Source organism: Tupaia chinensis, unplaced genomic scaffold (genome assembly GCF_000334495.1).
Source record: "Tupaia chinensis unplaced genomic scaffold, TupChi_1.0 Scaffold000164_1, whole genome shotgun sequence".
In the NCBI taxonomy this organism is placed as follows: domain Eukaryota; kingdom Metazoa; phylum Chordata; class Mammalia; order Scandentia; family Tupaiidae; genus Tupaia; species Tupaia belangeri.
In genome coordinates this window covers 2,912,530-2,938,351 of record NW_006159638.1, presented here as the reverse complement: position 1 = coordinate 2,938,351, position 25,822 = coordinate 2,912,530, and the positions used below count along the sequence as shown (strand labels likewise).

General features: G+C 37.3%; 1 protein-coding gene and 1 pseudogene across 2 annotated transcripts in view; one reads left to right on the top strand and one right to left on the bottom strand.

Moving 5' to 3' along the window:
- Positions 1-7,688, top strand: part of LOC102475867 (40S ribosomal protein S8-like) — a 68,602-nt pseudogene extending 60,914 nt beyond the window's left edge.
- Positions 1-25,822, bottom strand: part of ST6GALNAC3 (ST6 N-acetylgalactosaminide alpha-2,6-sialyltransferase 3) — a 612,627-nt gene that overhangs the window by 20,714 nt on the left and 566,091 nt on the right. The window lies entirely within an intron of this gene.

Here is a 25,822-nt window from a genome sequence, read left to right as displayed (position 1 = left end):
CCTTATGAAAGGAAATAAAGTTTTTTTTAAAAAATCATAAAAATGAGAGGCAGAGAAAGGGGTAAATTTTTTTAAAAACCGAAAACACTCAAGCATTGCTATAGAGAAAAATATGTTTTCCCATCTCCCTACCCAATAATTTTCTGTAGGCACAGGTAACTTTATTGTGGAAACAGCCTCTGTGTATTTCCTGCTGGTGTTGGAACTGAGAAAGTACAAGCTGGGTCAGACACAAAATCAATATTGTTTGATTCAGCCTCAACAATTCATCGTGGCACTTCCTCACATCATTTCTTTCAAGAAGGCAATACAACAGGAAAATCAGATTTTTTTCTAATCAAGGATAAGAAATCATTTTTAGCTTTGTGATAATCAAGGAACTTCAAAGAACTCAGGTATGGTTAAAACATTACAGTGATTCAAATACTGATTTCATATTGTAACACTACCAAAATGATCTTTTAGTTATTATTATTTTGTTTCGTGTACTCCTAAAGAAGAAGCAATATTTAATATGTACTTTTAACATAGGCCAAGAGCTGTTAGGTGCAAGGATCCTTGGATGAGTGAATTAGACGATTAATTTCTCCCAGTAATTCACTTATATGAGAATGAGCTCTTTTAAAGAGAGGGGAGGGGTTGAAGAGGGAGTGAAGTATATTCCCTCCCTTCGATCAGCATTGTTATCCATTAACACACAGGGTTATCATTTCTGGCATTCATTATATTAATGAGAATAACTCAAGGATACATAATACTCCAGTTTCTTCTTTTTGTCTTGAAAGAAATGACCCAACACTTTTTTCAAAGAGTTGTATCATGTGCAATTCATGCTTAAGAAAGAGGAAAACTATTTTTAATTTTATGCTACACATTATATGAATAAATAAGTAGGGAAAATGGATAACTTATCAGCTTATTTAGAAAAAATCATTTTGAATATTTCCTATAGTAATCATATTGAACACGAATATATTAATATTCAAATTTTAATATATTGACATATCTCAACCCATTATTATACCTTGAAAGCATGGGTTAAGGAGAGAAAAAAAGTTGAAGTTTCAATGCTAAGATACACACCTATTAACATGATTAAAAAACCCTAATATTTAGCACATAAGAAGTTATTCTACATACTTGAGTGGACTCCAGAAAGTCTATAGAAAAGTGGAATTAAAGTATTTTTATTTTTATGCAAAAAGTTTTTGAAATCCATGCATAATGTGTACTTCCATGACCTTTTTGAAGACCTTTTACCTGAATTAAAAAAAAAGAGTTCACTTCTCTCTAATTGGTGCCCCAGATTTTAGGAGCGCATCTGCATGAAAACAGAGAAGTCAATACACATGCATGTATTTAACAAACACAAGGCACTTACTCAACAGATATGCAGCACATGGCAAAGTGCCTGCTGAGTCTGGCACTGTGCAGCTAAGGTATTTTGCTTTTCCATGTTGAGTAAGCCTTGTGTCAGCAAAGAAAGCATATAAACATCTCTGTGTATTTTATGGAGTATTTTGTCTGTAATACTACAGCATCTTTCTGGGTAAAGCCTTCTGTGACATGGGGAGGGATCAGTCTCAAAAGTGGCCTTAACACCCTGTCGGTCCCCTTCAGACCATAAATGTCGAACATCCTCTCATGGCTGCTTCAAAGAAAGTGTTTGAAAAATAGGATCGATACTCTTCGACCCTCTTCTTGGGATTCTAGACCCCACAATTCACCTGGCTGTGTCGCCTCCCTCCCTCTAGGCCTTCATACTTGTCACCTCACTTTGTTGCCAGCACTAGGGACAACATGCAAATAGAGCAGTCTGATTCTCCTGCTTGGGATTCTATCATTTCCTACTTCTCTGACCTGACTTTGATGCTTCCCTGTTCTGCGGTGAACTGGAGTGACAAGAGCCAGGAGTGATTGCTTCTAAGCAGAGTGGGCTGACTGAACCGGTAACCCTCTGAGCAAAGAGCAACTGTGTTTACTCACAGTGAGGAAAAATGGAGACACTTGAAGCCTCATCAGTTAAAAAAAAATAAAATAAAGCTAACAGGGGAATTTAATTACAAGCTCGCTGACAACCAGTTAGCACTATGTTTGGGTTCATTTCTCTTTTGGCTATTTTATAGAAAATATTTCAAATTAAGAAAATAAAATCCTATAATAATTCCCATGCTGTACAAGTTGTTCCAGAGCCCAGAAAAATATGGAGCATTTCCCAATTCATGTTACTGATCCAGCATCACACTGATACTAAAATTGGAGAAAGTGCCAAAAGAGGGTAGAGACAAAAAATGGCAGTACTATCCTATTTATAATTACAGACTCAAAAATTCACGTAAAACCTAAGCATTTATCTTAGAACCAAATCAAAAAGCCATACTCTATGGCCATGCAGTTTGTATTCCAGGAGCTCAAGGATGATTTGATATGAGGAAATTTACTAATATAACATGACTTAAGTGTGTTTGGTTGCACCTTAAGTCAATGAGATGATAATAGACTCTATGAAGGGGATCAGGTAATGTTTGGAAACTGTGGGCTTAACAAAGCTAACTGAATTTCTTGACAGATGGACTTCTCAGCATCCTTCATATGCTAAAAAAACCCCAAAAAACAAAAACAAAAACAAAACAAAAAAAACAATATTCTATGTAGCATTTCCCCAAATTATTTGACCAGACAATAATTCCTCTCTCTCTCTCTCTCTCTCTCCCCCCCTTTTTTTTTTGGTCATAAATCATCCTAAGGAAAAAGTATTCTTTGGGAAATATTTTTAAAAATTATTTGATTTAACTTTATTTATTTATTTATTTGAATTTGAGCAGAGAGGGACAGAGCAAGAGAATGAGAGAGAGAATGTGAGAAAGCAAGCTGCAAGGTCTGGGATGCAAACCATAGTCGGCCATGTAGGAGTTCAGTGCCCTTAGTCACCACGTCACCTGCTGACCCCCAAGGGAAATAGTTTTGATAGGTCCAATATTAGTGTATATCAATGTGTCAGTCATTCCAAGAAGAAATACCTTACCATGACTCCATCGGACGCCCCCCCCCCAAAATAAATAAATAAATAAATAAAAAGATGGAATTCAATACTCAATTCAAATAAAAATGTCTTTGTTTATAAATAAAGGGATATTTGCTTAACTCCTAGTAAAGACCACCTCTGGTAAACTAATAACCAGCATACAAGTAGTGGTAGAATACTTGAGGTATGTCATTAAAATCAGAAAAATGTAATATGTATGCTGCTATTTTTTCTTTAACATTTTTCTGGAAATTTTAGTGAATGGAATGAAGGCATAAAATGTTAATGATGAGAAGAAACAGAAATCTTACATCTAGACAAAATAATTGATTAGAAATAGCAGAAGGAAATTAAAATTCATTAGTATTAGACAGTTGGATAAAAGAGTGGAATACAAAAAAAATCTTTTAAAGCTAAGGTCTTCTCTTACAACTAGAATAGTTAGAAAATATAATGGAGCAAAAATAGACCTAAATTCATAATAACAGCAAAAATATAAAATAAAAAAGTCTAATTTTAATAAAATCTTGTAGGACTTTCAAGAATAGACTTCCCATTTTACTAAATGGAAAGACTGAAGGCTGAAGAAATGTCAATTCTCCCCCTATTTAATAGGTTCGAATGCAATTTTTATGAAAATTTAATTGATACAAAATAAAAACAAAGAAAAATGCATTGATAAAGTAGAAGAAATGTTAGTAACATATAGATTTGAAGGCTTAATATTTTTTAATATGCAAATTGATCAGAAAGACATTAAAGGAATGGGCACACATACCTGCTCAGGCTTTTGGTCTTCCTCTGACAAATGCTCCTTCTTAGTGAGTTCTCTCCTAACTACCCTCCACAAATACCAAATACCCACGGCTGACCAGGGCATGCCTTACTCTTTTCAGCAAACTATTTTTCTCCAGCATAGATCATCACCTGACATAGTAGAGGTTTTTTGTTTGTTTCTTTTTGTTTTTTAACTTCTTGTCTTTCTTCTTCATTAGATTGCAAATATTCCATGAGTGTTGTTTATTTGGTTAAGCTCTGTTTTCCCAAGATCTAGAGTAATACTTGTCATATAATAGAGGCTCAAAAAATATTTGCTGATTGAGGGAATAAACACCATTTAGTGTCTTCTATTTACTCTAAGTATTTCCTAAATGCATTGGACACTTTGACTAAATTACTTTATGTGTGACTGTCATCTTCATTCATACCAGCATGTTCAGGATTAGGTTCATGTACTTAAGGATACCTCATTGGCTTGGGATGGACTTGCTATTTTGTAATGCAATTGTACTTTATATGAAGCAGGGCATTAAAGCTCTGGGTAAAAATTGCATTTTAAGCGGAGTCCGTCACTGGCCTATGAAAAGTCTCATTTGTGTTGACTGATTGGTTCATCTCAGTAGTTTAAGGGGAACTGTCACCTCGTAGCAGGCCAGCTGCCAAGGGTAATTAGGCAATGTTATATTCGGTTGGGGCATTCATGGGGCCACATGAGGTGCATGACTGCTGAGTCAGAATCAGTGTGCAGCCTGTCCTCCTCTCTCAAGGGTGTCGGCCATGAGGGAGGCTAGGAGATGCAGGGCCTAAAATCTTGCCTGCCAAGACTTAATTCACCTTGATTCCAGCTGAATCAGCCTGGAGGAAAGGATGCTATGATACAGGATTTGCCCCACTTTCTGGCAGAGTTACTGATACCCTTGTAGCTTCCTGCATGATAAGGATGAGAGGAGCATCTGTTGTGCTTGACACAAGAGCTTCTAGGACCCTTGGAATCTCTATTGCAATATAGTGCTATTTTGTAGGTCAAAGAGATTTGTACCTGGGTCTTTAGACAGCTTCAGGACTGGGGCTTGTTGCCAGAAGAATTAATTATATATTAGAGATATAGAACTTTCAGCCTTATCCCCCAGACTCAGGGTAAGGGAAAGGAACTTGAGATTGAAATCTGGGGCCAAACACTAGTTCATCAGTTAAACGTGGCACTCTGCAAGACATCTCATTTAGAAACATTCTTAGATCAAGTCTAGAGACATTCCTAAAGATACTAGGCACACGACTGCCCACAATCCAGGGCTGGCTGCAGGCTGGGATAGATTATGGCATCAAGACCATGTTTAGGGGTTTTCTCTCTCTCTCTGCCCCTCTTGCTCATAGAATATATATATATTTTAAAATGAGAGCTTGGATTCAATCACCATGTCCACATAATAGAACTACCATAACCCCCTAAAAATGGAATACAGAGAGCTTCTGGTTTGACAGAGTACAGGTGCTGAGCAGAGCCGGGAAGCTTCATGCCTCTTACCACATACCTTGCTTCACACATTTCTTCCACTTGCCTATTCTAAAATAAACTGTAATAGTAAGTAAACTGTTTTCCTAAATTCTGTGAGCCATAATAGCAAACTATTAGATGAAAAAGTGAGTCATAAGAATCTCTGATTTATAGCTATGGTGTCAGAAATAAGGGAGGCCCAGACTTGGGATTGGCATCTCAATCACCGTGCGGGACTGTCTGTGGGATTAAGTTCCTAACCTGTGGTGGTTAGTGTGAGAACAGTAGAGAACACCCAGCTGGTGTCAGGAAAAATACCCCACATGTTTGGTGCCAGAAATGTGTAAGGTACATTTTCCCCTTTGGCTGCCTAGATGCCTTTTAGTCATCTCTTGCCTACAGGGGACAACACCTTCTCCCATTCTACACACAAGCTAGGAATAAGGTAGCATTGGGCCTGATCATGATTGAGATCTTCTCTCTCCCTCTCTCCTCTTTTAATTTGCTACAGGGCAAGCACATTTACTGGAGAGAGAGACACACACACAGAGCAAAATTGAGAATCACCCCTCAGGGAAAATGGCCATGCCACCATCCCTTCTCCTCCATTCTCCCCTCAGGATTTTGGGTGAAATCCATGATTTTCACGCTGCTGGGTCTAGGCTTGAACTGTGCCCAAGCCATGTGGGATCCAGCCACCTTTACTACCATGCCACTAGTTGGTCCATAATGGAGACTTTTGCTAGTTCAAAGGCAGAGGGAAAAGGACATAATTTTATTTATTATTATTTACATTTGCAATAGGCACATGTGCTCACAAGAGAGAAACACAGAGAGAGGGCGAAAGTGAGAAAGCAAGCCACCAGGTCTGAGACTAGAACTGTGGTCAGCCATGTGGGAATCCAGGGCCTTAACCATTATGCCACCTGCCAGCCCTTGGGTTGTACCTTTTAATCCCTGAAGAGCTAGCTGGCTCCTCATAACAGGAGTAATAACAAATTATGTCATTTAATGTTAATAGCAAGTAATATAATTTCATGATAATCTATACGCATTATTAAAAGCATTTTTAAAATACTGGTGATAGAATGACAAAATTTGGGGTCATTGGGAAAGTCATGGCACGTTTTTGCATAGAAAAACATAGTAAATACACCATGATTTTCCTGATGGCCTAATATAAGGCCCAACTAAGACAAGATAGAGACTAAGGCATTACAAATTATTAGAGAGAAGAGAGGCCAGAGATAAGAAACATTCCTAAAAAATAGAAAAATAAATCCAAAAAGATGTAGCAAAGATGTGGCAAAAATGAAGTGATAGTGATTTCTAATTTGAAAACTATTGATAGGTGGAATGGTGAGACCTTAATGAAATGGCCAAGTTATTTTAGGATGTGAGGTAAGAGTGTCTGGTTGGAACACATTAAATCTGAGATGTCTCTGGGATCACAGCTTGGCAAATTCTGAGATGAATTTAGAATATGAGTTTTGAGGGCCTTGCAGATGGTATGATGGTTAGGGCACTGGACTCCCACACGACCAACTGCGGTTTGAGTCCCAGACCTGGAGGCTTGCTTTTTCACTTTCTCTGTCTCTCGATGGTGAGCATATGTGCCTTACAGCAAGTTAAAAAAGATAGTTAAAAAGGTAAAAATAAATAAATATTTTTAAAGAGAATATAAGTCTTAATATGTCAAATTTGGATGGATAGATTTTTAAATAATCAGCTCTTTCCAGCAGATGCCAAGCGATGGGTATCTCTCGGGACAACTGGCACAAGTGCGGCAAGACTGGGTGCAAGAGAAAGCCCTACCATAAGAAGCAGAAGTATGAGCTGGACGCCCCGCTGCCAACACTAAGATTGGTCCCTGCCACACACACACAGTCTGTGTGTGGGGAGGTAACGTGCCCTGAGGCTGGACGTCAGGAACTTTTCTTGGAGCTCAGAGTGTTGTATACGCAAAACAAGGATCATCGATGTTGTCTACAACGCATCCAATAGTGAGCTAGTGCGCACCAAGACCCTGGTGAAGAACTGCATTGTGCTCATTGACAGCACATGGTGCTGACAGTGGTACGAGTCCCACTATATGCACTACCCCTGGGCCACAAGAAGGGGGCCAAGTTGACTCCTGAGGAGGAAGAGATTTTTAAATAAAAAGCGATAAAAAAAAAATCAGAAGAAATACGATGAAAGGAAAAAGAATGCCAAAACCAGCAGTCTCCTGGAGGAGCAGTTCCAGCAGGGCAAGCTGCTTGCCTGCATCGCACCCAGACCAGGCCAGTGTGGCCATGCCGATATCGGGCTACGTGTTAGAGGGCAAGGAGCTGGAGTTCTACCTGAGGAAAATCAAAGCCCGGAAAGGCAAATAAACCTTCCCATCTTCTTTCTGTAATAAAGGTGTTTATTGTTCACATCAAAAAAAAAAAAAAAAAGAAAGAAAAAAGATAGATCTTTAAATAATCAGAATATAGATTATAGGGAAGAAACACAGATCAAGAAGAGAAAAGGAAAAAGAATAGGTCTTCAAGGAATATATATGAACAGAGAGCAAGGTGCCAAAGAGATGGAAAAGACATTGTCAAAGATGTCATTTTTTAAAATGAATCTTTGTCAGAGGGCACACACATTCACTAGAGAAAAAGAAAGAGAAAGTGAGAAAGCACCCCTCCATGGAGGATGGTCATGCTGCAATCCCTTCTCCATTTCTTCCTCCTTTCAGGATTTCTCAAGTCACTGGGTCTGAGACTCAAACTACGTAATTGGCCATGTGGGATCCAGTCATTTTGGACCATGTCAAAAATGTCATTTGATGAGTGATTCTTTTAGACCTTGTATAGATTATACTTATAATGTCTCTCCATCTCTCATAGGGAATTTTTATTTTAATTTTTAAAATAGAAAATAATGTAATTTAACAACTAGACTAGATGCTTACTATGAATTCAAAAAAAGTGGATATAGCATTCAACACTTCCTGAACACATTTGATTACAGAACCTTTAACATCTGATGTTTCACAGAACAAATTCTGGAAAATACTATAATATCTACTTTCATCATCTCAAATTCTTTATTTATGAGGTTAAATTCACAGTCTCATTATAATAAAGTACTTCCTAAGTACTTCCTACCTATTAAAAATTATATAAGGACTCAATTTTTTTCATTATTCAAATATTAAAACGTTCTTTCAAAGAACTGTGACTTTGTAAAGCCTGGCCAACTCATTATGTAGTTCAGAGTGATATCATAAAGATTTACATATTTAAATCAAATATGTTTATAGACCAACACTTCTATGAAATATTTCACATAAGGACTATTGGCAATGTGTTCATAGGTCTGAAGAATAGTAAACCACTGAGCTTAAGGAGTAGACCATTACTAACTCAGATACCCACACTCCAATTCCCTGTATCCCTGGCAGGAGTAATTGTTATTTTAGCTATTGGATTTATTACTCAATTTTCTTTCACTACAGTTTTACTATACATGTATGTATCCATGAGCAAAATGTTATTTGGTTTTCTGTTTGTCACCTTTACCTGCGTGACATCGTTCGGTATGTATTCCTTTTCCTTTACTATTTTGTTTGTGAGATTTATACCAGTTAATGCTTATCGCTGTCGTTCATTGTTTCACTACCTTAGTAAAATCTCTTTATAAATACATAACAACTTATTTACCCATTCTTCTGTCAATGGATATTTGAGATATTTATAGTTTTCTTTTTCCTCTTACAAGCATTACTAATGTGAACATTAACACACCTGTGCTAGTGTTTCTCTAGGGAAATAAGGTAAGCAAATGTTCAACTTAGAGTAATTCTAAATTGTTTTCTAAGAAATTGGGACCCATTTATACTCATATCAACATCACATAAAAGTTCTTGCTACTTTTTATCTTCAGTAATACCTGTATTTTCAGACTTCAAAAATCTTGCCATTCTGGTGCATATAAAATGATATTTAATTTTGGTTTGAATCTGTATTGCCCTTATTACTAACGAGGTTGAGGGTCTTTTCACATGTTTATTAACTATTCATATGTTTCTTCTTCTGTGAAATACTTACCCAGGCTATTGCTTATTTTTTCCAATGGATTGTTTGTCTTTCCCTTAATGCTGTTTTAGTAGTGCTTTATGCTACTCCTATTTGAATATATTATAAGTATCTTTTTCTACTGTAGTTTGTCTTTTGACTTCTTGAAAACCTTAAATTTTAACTTAAAATTGATCAATTAAATTTATTAAATTAAAAAAAACAATATATCTATTTATTAATAAAATTGATTAAAAAACAAATGAATATAAGTAATCAATTTTTTTTCCCTTCGCAGTTTGTTCTTTAGGGGCTGATGTTAAGAAATCTATCCCTCATCTGATATGAAATTTAAGAGTTTTATTTTAAAAATACATTTCTTTACTTACTATATGATTCAAAATCACAAATCTATTACTATAACTGAGGAAAATTTTACTAACCACAAACAAAAGGGTCTGAGAGGTCTTTAACTTACTTTTGTGTCCTTCCTCCTTCTGTTCCCCTTCCTGTCTCACCTTAGATTTATTCAGTAGAACACTTTTCTTGCGCATCCACATTCACTCATGATCACCATCTGTAAGCACACACATGTGCACACACGCACACAGACACACACACACACATTTGTGCATGAACCTATTATTTTTCTCCCTCCACCCCACAACTCATCTCCAGTTCTGCCTCCCCATGGGAGCATTCTTTTGTAACTCAGATGAACCGGCATTCATACTGTCACATCTACCATATGATTCAGCAGTCCTACTCCTTGGTATCTACCCAAAGGACAAAAGAATCCTTAGTCAAAAAAGTGCATGCACTTTGATGTTTATTGCAGCATTATTCACAATTGCCAAGACATGGAACCAGATGAATGGATTGACAAAGTGTGGCACATACACTCTGTAGACTTCTACTCAACCACAAAAAAACAACAAGACACTGGCTTTTGACAAAAAGAGGATGAATATGGAAGATTTACTGCTGAGTGAAGCAAGTCAGGTTATGGAGAAGAAACATTGTATGTCTCCACTTAATATATACCCAATGTCCACACTCTATAGACAAACTGAATGACTAGAGGATATAGAAACATAGGAAATGACTATAAATACCATATACAGCATGGGAAGAGGATGGGTAAAAGAGTAGAGAGTCTGAGGAAGGACATTAAAGAGAAAAATAGAGAGGCAAGTCATTTATAGGACAAAGAAATGGGTTATTATCTGTTGAGGATAATGTGTATGGTATTGTATTCTCAACTGGACTGGTGAGAAATGTATACATTTTGGAATATTCACTTTGCAAGCTAAATAACATATGTGATGAATGTATAAAAGAAATTGAAATAAAAAATACATTAAAAAACCTTGTTTCTTTGTGCAACAAGAAATTCTTAACCAAGCTATATTTAGTCAGGACTTTTTCATTGTTTCTCAAATCCTTCTTTTTCTTTCTTTATTTGTAAATTAAAATAAAATGTTGCTAATTTTAATATTTTTCAGAGGTTTTTACCTTTGGGTGCATGTGCTGGATGGAGAGACAGAGAGTAGGAAATCATCCCCCAAGGAGATGGACACACAGCAATCCCTTCTCCTCTAGTCTCCTCTCGGGATTTTGGGCATGCACACACACATTCCCATAATGAGTTTCAACCGTGGTGGACCACATTAGAGCTCAGTGCCTTAACCACTATGCCACCTTCTGGCCCCTATTTTTTTTAATTTTTGATTTACATATAATCATTGTACATCTTTGTGGGATATAGTAAATTTTTTTCAATGCATGCATACAGTGTGTAAAAATAAAATCAAAGATAAAACACATTTATCATCTTCAACACTGAACATTGCATTATGTTGTGTGCATCTGCTAGTCATTCTACTAGTTTCCTTTTTTCCAGAGGTATATATTAGATTCACAATGTCTTATTTCATTCTGTTATAGTTGATGATTTCATAACCAAATCTCTTGTTTACATGCACTCTTGTGTCTGTTAATCACTTTTTCCAAATACTTCTTATACCCCTCCCCAGCACCTCTGTGTGTGCACTCTCTGGTATCTGCCATTATGCTCTCGCAATGGAACACTACACAGCCATAAAGAATGATATCCCTGTGTGATACAAGTGGACAAATCTAGAAGATATATGCTAAGTGAAATAGGTCAGGCTATAAAAGACAAATAGCATAAGACTTTCTTTTTCTTGAAGCTCCATTAACATCCTCCCTCTTTCACATGATGATCTCATCTCTTACTATGCAATTAGAGACTATTTAAAGTCTCTGCAATGTCTTCCTCGCTGTTTCCTACCTTCCCTGAACTTTTCTGCATCTGTTAGTCATGCATGTTTTCCTTTGTTTGTGTAGAAAAAGCCAGTGTTGGATTGTGCTTCACTTAGTTCTAGCTAGAATTCCCTGCCTCGAAATCTTTCCTTTCTTCTCTTTCTCCTCAGCATATGATGGTGCTCCCATCTCTCCCTCACTGGCCATTTTCAGTACCGCCTCAGTTAATCTCCAGCTCCTTTCCAAGTCCTTTCTCATTTTAAAATAAATTACCTTTTTCTCTTTTTTTATACTATAGACTGTGGACTCCAAATGGTATTCCTTAGGAGGCCTAGGTTTGATTGTGGCTTGGCCACCTATTGGTTGTTCCAATCTTGTGATGAAAGACAAGAAATCTCGTAGTCACAGTGGCCTCGTCAATAGAGATAATTATCCTTTACCCCATTAGGTTGCTGTGAGGGTTAAATGCAACATAGCATTTGAAATTGAGCTTCATGCTAGCACATGATAGAAGTTTTATACATATACATTTTCTTTCTTTATTCTTTAATTTAATTTCTTTTTCTTTAATCTTCTTGTTCAACTTTGAGAAATAAATTTCTATTGCTTCTTGATTCAATGTGTTTGCTAATGATTTAAATACTTTTACCCTATAATTACCTCTTTTTAAGCCAAGACTCAATGTCCCAGTTCCTTTATTCATCTTGAAATAACTATACACTTCCCTCAAATCACGTTACTCATTTCATTTAATTCTTACTATTTATCCAGCTACAGTTCAAAGACTAGTAAAAAATAAAAAGCAGAAGGAACTGAAATTAGTTAAACTTAATATGCTATTTTCCAGAAAGAGAAGACTTTTTAGGTGGCATCTTGGCCTTAATACATCTTGTCCATTTTATAAATGACCATTTCTAAGAAGATTTTCAGTAAAATAGCATCTGGAAAATATATTAGATAAATGCTTTCTGAAGCAGTGTTCTAATCTAATTATCAAAGTCAATCCATATTCATAAGTTGAAAGCTGGCAAAAAAAATATTGCTTTGATGCATTTATTTTATAACCTTGACATGTTTTAAAATGTACCAGACAAACATCTTCAAGATGCAGCACAATGCACTCTCAGCACAGTGAAATAGCCACAGGGTTAAAACAGATTTAAACACTGGATGAGGTAGAGGCTGGCATGCACTCAGATTCAAGGCTTTTATTGCAAGAGAAGGGGCAGAGAAAAATGAACAGGGACCTTGTCTTATCAGTTCTTGTGTCCCTAACTTCCAGCAGAGTGTATGTACTCAGAGAAGGTTGGACTGAATAATGGGGGTGGAGTTGAAATATGACTCTTCATTTAAGGAAGGTGAAGGCAATCCCATTTCCAGACCAGCCTGTCTTAGTCCGCTCAGGCTGCTATAACAAAATACTATAGAATGAGTGTCTTATAAATAACAGTGATTTATTTCTTATAGTTCTGGTACCTGGAAGTCTGATCAGGGCACCAGCATGGCTGAAGTCTGGTTAAGGACACTCTTTTCTGTGCTGACTGTTGACCTCTCATTGTATCCTCACATGGCCAAATGCAGAGAGGGAAAGTCAAGTCTCAAACGACTCTAAAGCCCATGTACCCCAATCATGAGGCTCCACTTTCATATTTCATTTAATCCTAATTACCTCCCAAATTCATCACCTCCAAATATCACAATACTAGGGGATAGGGTTTCATCATAAAAATTCTAGGGGCATGTGAAAATTCAGTCCATAACATTTATATTAAAAATAACCTTTGTTCTAAAAGATATTTTAATGCCAACCTATTTCTCTCCTCCCACTGGATCAGTTTTCTAGCTGCTGAGAATATGTATAGCCTACAGGCTATAACATTGCATATTCTGGTCCATCCAGCTATAGTGGTACAGAAGTAGTGCAATGCTTTGCAATGCAGGAAGCCATATGGAAGATTGGGGCTAACTTCCTCGGTCAACCAGTATACACCAGGCGAGCATGCATGATGATGATCTTGGCCAGCTGAAAAGGCGGAGAACGTGGGGTGGGGTCTCAGCATGAATTCTGCTGAGGCTGTGTGTCTTTCTCTCCCTTTCTATTTATCTCACTAAACACATAAATTGTTAAAATGAAAAAGTTCTGAAAATTGTGTGTTAATGATCACGATCTTATTGTTGTGTATCATCCAAAAGAACAAAATATTATGCGAATGAAAATTATTGTCCATATTATCTAATCAACATTCCTCTCAACACACACACACACACACACACACACAAGGACTAAAAAGTGAAAGGGAGAGAATAATAAAGCAATCAGTCTATTTTAGCATAATTGTATTGAGCTTACTTGACTTTTTACATGTGTACACATGTAGAATAAACTGTTAATTGTATAATAATTTCCTTACAATAAACTCATACTCTAAAACTGAAAAAAATCTTACATAAACATTTCCATTCTTTGTATATGTAAAAGAATTACAAAAGATAACTTATTTTAATGTGAATAGCTAATGAAAGATAAATGAGAAGTATTAATGATATTTCTATCATATTTATGAAATCAACAATTACAAAAATATCTGTTAAAAAAAAAGCAATGAAGTGAATCTATAACCAAGGTAAAAACCCAAGCAAATAATACTAATAAAGGTAGATTACTTTTGAAAAATAAGTATTTCAATTTTCTGAAGTTTAATCAAACTGTCTTTTTTCCTCATGCAAAACACAGAATGTGGGGCCAGCTGGTGGCCTGGCGGTTAAAGGTGCTGAACTCCCACATGGCCAACTGCCATTCGAGTCCCGGACCTTGTCACTTGCTTTTTCACTTTCTCTTTCTCTAACTCTATCCCTCTCTGGTCAAATTAAGATAAATAAATAAATGGATAAATAAAGTTAAATAAAATAATTCTTTTAAAAAGCACAGAACACAATGAGAATTTTATGTGTGTGTGCGCACGTGTGTGTGTGTACTATATACTTTAGTCAGTAATTTACTTATTATATAGGTATAGGAAAAAGTACAGACATTGCTATTATTGAAGAAATGCCCTCACTTAAACATTTAATGAAAAGACTTTTCTTTCAGTCTAATAGAGGCTAACCATTGTTTTTTTAATTTACACAGCATTTATGACAGGAATGTGCAGCGTGGATCTGTGCTTGCCGATACAGCAACCCTGAATCCTGAGTGTAGAAAAGATCACTAGAAGGATTAGTGGAGGTTTGAAAAGTATTTTACATTTCCTCATCATTGAATGCAATAGGATAGATACAAAAAGGTTTTTAGACCCAGGTCGACTGAAATAGAACTAGAATTAGTATATCTCTCCTAAAGTCTCATCATCAGTTTAAATTCTGAATCTGTAAGCAACACTTTTCCAAGCATTTCTACTTGCCAGCGGGATTCCAGTCCTTCCTTTGGTACTTTGGGGCAGCTCCACGTTCTGTAAACCATGGATGGGATGCACCCGGTGGACAGAATTTCATGAAGGCAAGTGAACCCTGTTCTCTGAGAGGCAGGCTGGCACCCACTTACAAAAAAAATGCCATTTAGTTGAGAATGCACTTGATTTCAATTATAAACCAAATGTTTGTATCGACCCCCCCCCTCTCGAATCGATATGTTGAAACCTAATCCCCAATGTAATGGTATTTGGAGATAGAGTCTTTGGGAAGTGATCAAATTACTAAAGCAAAGCCCTCAAAAATAGGATTAGTATTTTTATAAAAAGATATCTCAGTGGGGCTAAATGGTAGTGCGGCAGTAAAACTCAATACTCTGTGAGGCTATACCAAATGAGAAGGTCCTCAGTTCAAGTAATGAGACCTCTCTGAATACACTGACCACACACTATCTTGCCCATGAGGGCTAAAGGGTAACATTAGGATTCTGTTGGGGGTTCTCTCTCTCTGTCTCGTCACTCTTGAAAGAAATACATCAATAAATTTAAAACAAAAAGAGATCCCACAGAGCTCTCTTGCCCCTTCTGCCATGTAAAGACCAAGATTGTCTGTGAATCAGGAAGTAGACTCTCAAGAATCTGCAGGCAATTTGATCTTGGACTTCCAAGCCCCTAGAACTATGAGAAATAAATTTCTCTTATTTGTAAGCTTCCCTATTTGTGCTATCTTATTATTGCAGTACAAAGGGACTAAGAATGTTATGTGCATGTAAACTGAGCCTGAATGACTAGTTGGGCTCGGTGGAGAGGAGGCATTTGTCCAATCTTGGCTCTGACACTTACCAATATGAATCTGAGCCTCAGTTTCTTCATCACTAACATGACAATAAAAATACAGAAGTCTTCTACTTGCTAATAGTTTAGACTTCTAAAAGCAATTCAAAGTCTGTTAGGTAAGTGTAAGATTTTTTAATTTCTTCAAAAATGGCATTCTAACTTGGTTCTTCAAAGTTTAAAACAGGGTACTTTCTCCTTACTAGTATGTTGAGAGTCACCTTTTTTTTTTTTTTTTCCAAAAAATGGACCTTTTGCTCATTGAAACTCTGAGGATAAAGGTGAATAGTCTTGCACATATCCTCACCATAAACAATGCCTACGGCACTGAGAGGTGATGCTGCTAGTTCTAGTATTGGCACTCCATGCCTAGGCTACTTCACATGGTGCAGAGCTGAACAGCCTACGAACCTGCGGAGCTATCCTTGGCACAGGAGAACAGCATAGCTTTCTTTTTTGTAGTTTATTTATTTATCTTTAAATTTATTTATTATAATAAGCAAAATAACATGTGTGTATAGTTGAGGGTTGGGGGACCTCAGGACCGCCTTCAGAGTTCTGCTGTTCTTTGCAAAGAGAGAAGTATAGAGAGAAGTGGAAGTGGGTTAATAACAAACCTCAGATTTTGAAGTTTGGCAGAAGTGCCACATAAAAGCAAAGATCTTGGTCTGGGTGCCTCTCTCCTCTGAGAGAGAAACCAGATGGTCCAGACAGGAAGCCATCAGTGGGCTCCATAGGGCAACAGTGAAATCAAGTAGGGAGTCAGTGTGAGTGTGGGCATCTGTGTGTGGTCTTTTTTTTTTTTTTTCAGCTTATACCAAAATACCAGGCTGGGTGACTTATCAACAACAAACATTTATTTCTGGCAGTTCTGAAGGCTGGCATGTCCTAGATCAAGGCTTTGGCAGGTTTGGTGTCTGGTGAAAGCTTCTTTTTTTTTTTTTTTTGGCGAGGTTTTTGCTATAGGGCGCGTGCGCTTGCTAGACAGACAGAGAGATACATAGAGACAGAAAGCGAGAAATTACCCTCCAGAGGGGATGGTCACGCCGCAATCCCTTCTCCTTCATTCTCCTCTCGGTATCCTGGGCACGCACGCACATGCGCTCGGCGTGAGTTCTAAGCCACCGGGTCCAGGATGCGAACTGCGGTCGACTACGTGGGAGTCCAGCGACATAGCCATTACTCTAACTGCTGGTTCCCAAAGCTTCTTCTTCATAGACGTGGAAGAAGGGATGAGAGGTCTCTCTTGTGCCTCTTTTGAAAGGGCACTTAATCCTATTCATGAGCTCCCTGTCCTCATAACCTCATCACCTCCTAGTATCATCACCTTGGGGGTTAGAATAGCAACTTAGGAATTTGGGGGGGTAGAAATCTTTAGACCATAGCATTATATGTATGTCTGAGCTGTGTGTGGGAGAACCTGTAGTTATTAGGTGGCCACAACTTCCTAGGAAGTTGGATCATCATCAAGACCCAGCACATGGTAAACAAGCAATACACAAATTCATTAAATAAAAATGAGTAAATCAACTTGGTATACCTAGACTCTCTGCTACTTTGCTAGAGCTTCTCATTACTCATCGAAAGTTCTGGATTGAGGTGTCTTCAGTAGGCCCTACATTGATCAAACAGGGAAACTAATCAGTAGAGGGCTACCCAGCACCCCCTTTGCTTTATGTTTTCAGATTTGGACTAAACATGGCTTTTCTTACTTTTTATTAATGTTTGCAGAAATCTTTTAGGCTAACAAATCTTTTTTAACACAAAGCAGGAGTTAGTAAAAAGGAAAGAAAAAAACCTTTACAACTAAAAAAATATGTCATTTAAAATTGAATTCAGGTCTAAAGAGACTAATGAATAGCATTCCATTCATCTCCTTGTGAGCGGAAACCCCGCGCACCCCAGTTGGCCAAGTATATGTTCCACTGGTAGCAATAGTCATAAGAAATGTTTGTGACACAGGGAATATGAAGAGAAGTCCAAGCTTAATGAAGCTAGTCACTTGCTAGCAACCCCTGTCTCAATATATACTGCTTTATTTTCTGAAATGAGATGCTGGGCTTATTTGAATCAAAAGTGTGATGTTGCCATATTTTAAAATAAATATCAATAACAGTGGAAGATAGTACACATTTGTCTATATTAAATTTCTTGGAATTAAAAGTGAATGTTTGTCCAAGAAGATTTTTTTTCAATTAATGCCAAAGTATCCTTTATTAATTTATTTATTTCCAGATTTCCATCCTTCTTTCGTAGGACACTACTAAGAAACTACTATGTGCTAGAATTGTGTTAAAAGCTGAGGCAATTTCACACAAATGAGGCATGGTCTCTATCTCAAAAATCCCGCTGTTTAACTGGGGAGACAGACACTGAAAAAATAATTATAATTCCACATGATAAGTAGAACACAAGAAGCATGCACAAGTTTTACGGAGGAAGTAATTATTTCTGCTTGGGTGACAAAGGGAAACAAAAGCTAAAGCAGGAGGTCCTTGAAGAGTTTTCCAGGAGTCTTCCTGCTTCATGCTAATAAACAAGGCCCTCACTTCATATGTTTACCAGAATTAAAAAGATAAAATGCATTTTCCAAAGCAGTGGTTATTGGCCTTGGGTATGCATGAGAGTCACCCGGGAGCTCTTAAAAACTGGGAATAAGGGAACTACAAGGATCAATTAAATCAGAATCCCTCAAGTAAGACTCAATCACTGGGACTTTTAAAATGTCCTGTTTAGGTGATTTAATTATATTTTCAGGACTGAGAAAAACTTCCCAGTAGTAACCAACTATGGGACTTTCTTTGCCCTAAGTCAAGGGGACCATTATTTTGGTGGGAGGGTGTGAAATGGAGAACTATGTACATCCTTTTATACACACACAAGTTTTAAAATCCACAACTTCATTTTTATATACCTAACTACAGCCAGTGGAAAAATTAAATCCAAACTGGCCTAGTGTGTATGTCTTTGACGTGTGTGTTAAGAGACAGAGACATATCTAGAGAGAGAGAAAGAAACAGGAGCCCTCAACAGGGACTTGCTACACCATGCCCTCTTCCCCTGCCTTCTGGCCAGCCAGGATTATAGGCATAGAAACATCCCTGGCATGTTTAGGTCAAACCAGGATCTGAACAAGGGTCTCTGATATGGCTCTGGCACCATATAGCAGTGACCCATGGCTAGCATCACTGAAACTGGGCTGTAAATAATGTTTATTGGTAGTTAATGACTGGGCATTGAGAAGACTCTGGGGTTCTAAGTGCTTAAAACGATTCCTTTCCCTATTAAATTATCACGAGTGGTTTCTGAACACTTTAAGTGTATAATGGAGTAAGCATAGAATTTATCATTAGTTAAAAGTCTTTCCCTTTTGAAAAAAAAAACTGAGGTAATTTGAAAAAAATATGGACTTTAGTTCATAATAATGTAATACATACATATTGGTCTATTAATTGTGAGAAATGAAAAATATTAATGTACGATGCTAATAATAGAGGAACCTGGGTATGGAGTATGGGAGAACACTTTCTGCACTGCAATCTTTGCTATACATTATACATCTAAAGCTATTTAGCATTTTAAAAAGCTTCTTATTAAAAAGTCTTTCATTTTTGTTTTTAAAGATGAAATAGATCATTTGATGCACCTTTCCCCTTGTACCTGAGAACGGGACCTTCAGATAGCATTCTTGCTCTTTCTCCCTATAGCCTAATAAGGGAATATATCAACTGTGTTACTAGGCCAACATTGCTTATGGTAAAACAAATGACACCTGGCTGATGAATTGCATCTGAGCTGGGAGAAGGATAAACATAGGAAGCCATAGCTGTAGGCTTCCTTGAGTGTGGGGATTCCTTCTAATAGGCATAATCCTTGTGGGGAACTTGGAAATAATTCCTATGGAGTTGTTACAAGTGATACTGGCTCCTATGAGGCATGAAGCTTTTATCCAAGGCAGTTTCCACAGCTCCCTGACACGAGGCTCATTTCCTCACACTTAAACTGCTGCCTGGATAGCAAGACAATAGCTCCTGGAGGGCTGAGTGGATTTTTCAAGCTGTCCCCCAAAGAGGACAGCTTGATGCTGCCCTTCTGGCAGGCCGCATTTCCTGTCTTGGAGTTCTCTCAGTAACCTGTGGGAGATCTGTGAGTCTGTGACAGGAACATAACCTGACGGATATTGAAAGCCCGTATCATTACCTCCTTGGAGAGGTTCTAGGCGAATGGGAAAAGGTGCATTATTTTCTCTCATCTATCCAGACATATTTATTGAATGATCACATAAGTCAACCCAAAGGTCAGTAGTAGTATGGAACTTGTTCATACTTACTAGGTGGTATCATAGTTTATTTAAGGTGATCAAAGGAAAGAGGTAAAGAGCTCAAAGAGGAATCTTGACTATCTCTCCCTCTGTCTGTGTCAATGCATTTATCTATTTATCCATTTATCTGTTGTTATTGATGATTTCCTTTATGAGGAGACAATATAAGAACATAGTTAAAAATAACTTTTTACAGGGGACCAGAAGGTGGCATGGTGGTTAAAGTGCTGGACACTCACACATGGCTGAGCTGTACTTTAAGTCCTGGATCTGGTGGTTTGCTTTCTCACTTTTCCTCTCTTTTTCTTTCTGTGTCTCTCTCTCTCTGATCAAGTTAAAATAAGCAAATGATTAAATAAAATTAAATAACTAATTTTTAAAAAATAATTATTATAGGGACCAGCAGTTAGTGTAATGGCTATGTTGCTGGACTCCCCTGTAATCGACCGCGGTTCGCGTCCTAGACCTGGTGGCTTAAAACTCATGCCGGGCGCATGTGTGTGCGTGCCCAAGATCCTGAGAGGAGAATGGAGGAGAAGGGATTGTGACGTGGCCATCCCCTCAGGGGGTAATTTCTCGCTTTCTGTCTCTCTGTCTCTCTCTGTCTGTCTGGCGAGTGCACGCGCCCTATAGCAAAAACCTCTCAAAAAATTAATAATAATAATTATTACAGAGTTTACTTTGGTAACACAGGTCCTCTAAAAAGTCAAAAGAAATAAGAGAGTATTAGAGATCTTTGGTACTTTTAATAATTTTGAAGGTACTGAAAGTCAAGAAAGGTATTGAGATAAGAGATGAACATGTTTCTAAGAGGAGAATATAACCTTTAAAGAATTGGGTAGATAGGGTGTGTTCTTCTCTGTTTATCCATGAATAATAGTGCAGAGGGGGATTATGGGATATCATATTTGTAATATGGAATGATGTGACTGCTAGCCCTCTAATTAAAAAAAATGTTTGGATGTGTTGAAATAACTTTACTTTGTAACAGTTTCATTTTATTTACTTATTTATTTTTGAGTTTTTTGCCTCGAGGCATGTGTGCTTTCCAGACAGAGAGAGACAGAGATAGTAAGAGGGAAAGTAAAAAATTACCCCCAAAGGGGGCTGGACAAACCACAACCCCTTTTCCTCCATTTTCTTCCCAGGATCTTGGGCATGCATGCACATGAGCCTGATATGATTTTGAAGCCACCAGGTCTAAGAATTGAACCACAGTTGGCCATGTGGGAGTCCAGCGATGTAACTGCTACATCGTCTGCTGACCCCAATAGCTTCATTTTTATGTTAGCACTTTTTCATTCTTTACATTTTTCAGAAAAACACATTTACTTCCAAGAGCCACAACTAAAATCACATGGTTGTATGACCGAATTTTATTAGGAATTGAAAGTTATCCTCCAACCCATGTGTAGAACCATGTTCAAAGATGACCCAGAAATTCCTCATGGATGAAATAATGGGGAAAAGGGCAACATAAGGTTCTGCTTGTATCTGGATTTTTTTTTTTTTTTAATGCTACTTGAGATGGGCTCTGTGTCAATCTCTGCGGATTATTCAGATTACCAATCTGAATAATTTACAGAGAGAGTAAATGGCATACTCCCAATGAGTAAGTCTTGCTCCTTTGCCTTCCCTGTTATGCTGCATCAATATGTTTGTTACATTCTACTGAAACCATTATTTGTACACCTGAGTTTCCACTAGACTCCAGTGCGAGTGCTTTGAGGGTAGAGACTGAGTTCAATTCATCTTTAATTTTTCAATAGGTATCACAATTGGTATCACAACCCTTTTATTTCTTTTTTTTAAAGAGAGATTTTTGCTATAGGGTGCATGTGCTTGCTGTAGAGACATTCAATAATAAATTATTGGAATGTAGACAAAATTTTGGGGAGCAATAGCAAGATAGTAAAGCACAAATGGTCTCAGATAGTGTCTGGGAGGTGAAACTAAACCCTAGACAAGGTTTGATACATTCTTTACCAAAGGAAGAAAATATAAAAGCTACTTAGAAAGCTGTTCAATAAAAATTCCCTCCCCCCTTTTATAATGCTAAGTTCAATTTCTCAAAATTCTTTTCTGTTGAAGGCTCTTGGAGCCTTCAGAATCTTTGCAAAAAGCTTATTTCCAAATGTTTGTCATGGCAAGATTTTGTTATTTAATATGGGTACTGAGAACTCTAGGTAGGTACTAATAATCTTGTTGCTATTAAGGATACCAGATTAAACATTAACAATGCAACCACATAAAACTCCAGTGATAACATCACAATTAGGTTTGCAAAACAACACAGTTCTTTACAGAATCTTCTTTTGCTTCTATATTGCATTTTGTCTGATAAGCACTTGCCAACAAAGACATCATACTAATTACAATTTGTTATACAAAGGGCACAAAAACTGATAAATGATTCATTGATTATTTTCTTTCCCAAATAATTCTTCTGTTCCTGTCGTCAAGTTACATTTGGATAATAAATGAAGGCCTTAAGTGCTTTCCCAAGGAGTTATTTAGAAGAAATCATGTTGACAGTTTTAATTCGTAGCAAATGCAAGTGTATACACATTTTTAAAAAGGACCAAACAAACATTTTGTATTCTTCATATGTAGAAAAGAACTGCCCACTTAAAACTAAATCTGTGTTATGCCATGTTCTTTGGCTTCTCTATAAGATTATTTCATGCCCACCCTTGCAAGTCAGTAACTTCCTTCGGCCCAGACCAGGGTGTCCAAGATGAAAGATGGAAAGTGATAGAGCAAGAGTAAAGAGTTTAAAGGGCTTTTGATGCTTCTCTTCCCTACTATCCACTTCTGCTAAGCAAGTTTATGAACTACAAATCCATACAAGAGGCTCAGAGCTCCCTATCTGACATTTTTACTCATTTGTACACCATGCACCTCATCTACAACATGCTTCAAACTTATCTTTGTGTGTTTTCTCAATGCTTTTTTTCTCTTTCTTTCTTTTCTTTCTTTCTTCTTTCTTTTTTTTTTTTTTTAAGAGATTTTTTGGTATAGGGTGCATGCACTTGCCATAGAGACAGAGACAGGAAGACCGAAAGTGATAAATCACCTTGCAGGAGGGATGGCCATGTTGCAATCCCTTCTCCTCTAGTCTCCTCTCGGGATCTTGGGCATATATACAGATGTGTCCAGTATGAGTTTTAAGCCAACAGGTCTGAGACTTGAACTGTGGTTGACTATATGGGAATCCAGTGACATAACCATTATGCCATTTGTTGATCCCTCAACCCTTTTCTTAAGTCTCTATCCCTATCTCAATTAATGATCTCAGCAATCAATGTTCCAGAAATAGCTCCTCATCATCTGTGTCTCTTTATTTTCTCTTAATCCCACATATTATTAGATTTTGCTTCAAAATGTTTCTCAAATTCATTCTCTCCATCTTCCTTCATTTATAACATCATTGTTTCTGTCCTGGACAAGTATAATATATTAGGTTTTTGGGAAAATCATACTGTATTTTTCCATGTTTTCTTTGCAAAAATGTGTCACAATTTTCCTGACAACCCAATAATTGCTTCTTGCCTAGTCTCTCTGCCTTCAGTCTCTCTACCACCCCACTCATCACCTCCTAAACTGTTGCCTTAGTGAGTTTTCAAGGATGAAAAGCTGATTATGTTACTCCCCTTGTCTAAAATACTTTGTTTTCCACCTTTTAGACTAGAGAATAAAATCTTATATTCTTTATCTCATATTTAAAAAAAATGTTTTACCCATTTATATTTCTGGCCTGCTGTCTATAGGTTGTCCATCTGTTGCTGTGGTACAGTTAGTCCTTTCAGAATCACATGCAGAACTCCTTACTGTGCTATTTGTGAATTAAGCATGTATTTACTATTTAGGTACCATGTGACAGACACTCTTCTAGGTTCTGGAGGTACAGGTGTGGCTCCTTTGCACATGGACTTCTGGAATGCCCTTTCTAGGCTTCCTTTAAAATTGTGCTCACACATCACCTCTTCTGTGCTGTCTTCACTGAGCCTCCCAGGTGAAGACAACCAGGACATTTTCCATGCTAATAGAATGTATTGACTTCACATACACAGATCTGACTAGTGTTTTCACTCACTTCCCCTCACTAAACAAGGATTAAAACCCTTGAGCATGGAGGCTGTGTTTCATTCATTTCTGTACGCTTGGTGCCTGTTATGATGGAGGTGCTGCGAATGAATGACAATATGTACCCAATGTATGTGCCCGATAAATCTGTTTCAGGCACACTTGCCTGTGCTATTCTACACAAAGCAGCCATATCATCAGAGCCCTCCACCCATACACCGATATACACTTAATGCCAAAGTAATTTATCAAATTTCTGGATCAAAATAAAATTTGAATCAAACCTGGGACTCCTATGTAGCCTCAGCCTGCTGAGTATCAGCCTCTACCAGTATGGGCTACCATGATTGGACTGTAATTATGTTTATTTATGTAATTATCTGATTAATTTCTAGTTCCCCTTACAAAATATTAGTTCAACAGAGAAGATTTCATTCTATTAGTTAGGAGATCCCCAATACATATTTGTTGAATAATAAACAAAGTAATGATCTCATAATAACTAGCCAAGGTAAGTTCTGTTTTTATAAGCATTTTCCTGAGGACAAAAGAACCTAAGTACAATTAAGTAACCTGCCCAAGGTTACATAGTCAGGATGAAACCCCAGAACAGTTACTGGATTTCTGCATAACTGGCTTCCTGTATCACAGAGAAATAATCTAGAATTATTTTAAAATGTTAAATAAATGAGCTCAGATTTATTATTCACTGTTGAATGACTGAGAAAATCATTAATTTTAAACATGAGCTAATAAATATGAGTGGCTCCACAGAGAGTTTGTCTTTTTTGATCTCTCAGCTCTGATTGGAAATAAGACAGTACTAACAGTGTTCCTGAAACCTCCACCATAATTTGTGTAGGTACCTGAAGCCCAACAATAGAAAAAGTAAGCCTTGTTCCTTCTTTACTACATGATTGTTACATAATTCCCGGTGTGACATTAAAATAATTAGAAAGTAATCTGATATTTGCAATTTAGTGAAACATATCTGACAACTGGGTATTGAAGATTGATTGTTGCATTATTTTATAGCTTTCTAAAATCCTAATCCTATTTCTTTTACATAATGGGAATATTCTTTCCTATGAAAAGGAACTGAAAAGTAATAGCAGATAAAATGTGGTCACGTGGAGCAGCTGCTAAGAACTTCAGGGGAGAATGAATCTAGATTACACAGAAAGTCTACAGATCCCCATTGATGAGGAACAGAAGCACAAGTACATCTTCAGTGCAGAGGTACCACACAGGGACATTTTCCAAGGCCGCTTACTGACCCTGCTCTTAGCAGCCATTAGACTGAGTTGTCTAAGATAAATTCCCAGCCTGTAGGGTACTTAGCTTAGTGAAAAAAGAGGAACCTGAACACAAAATGAATAAGAACAGAAATGAAATGGACCTCCTATTCCTTGGGGAGAAAGTAAGGAGTACTGTTGTTCCCTACTTCCCAAGTTTGGCATGGACAAAATGTTATAAGCATGTAGAGGTGCTGTCAAGGAAGAATTGGTTTCCAACCCATTAGGTATCCGAGTGCCGAGAAAA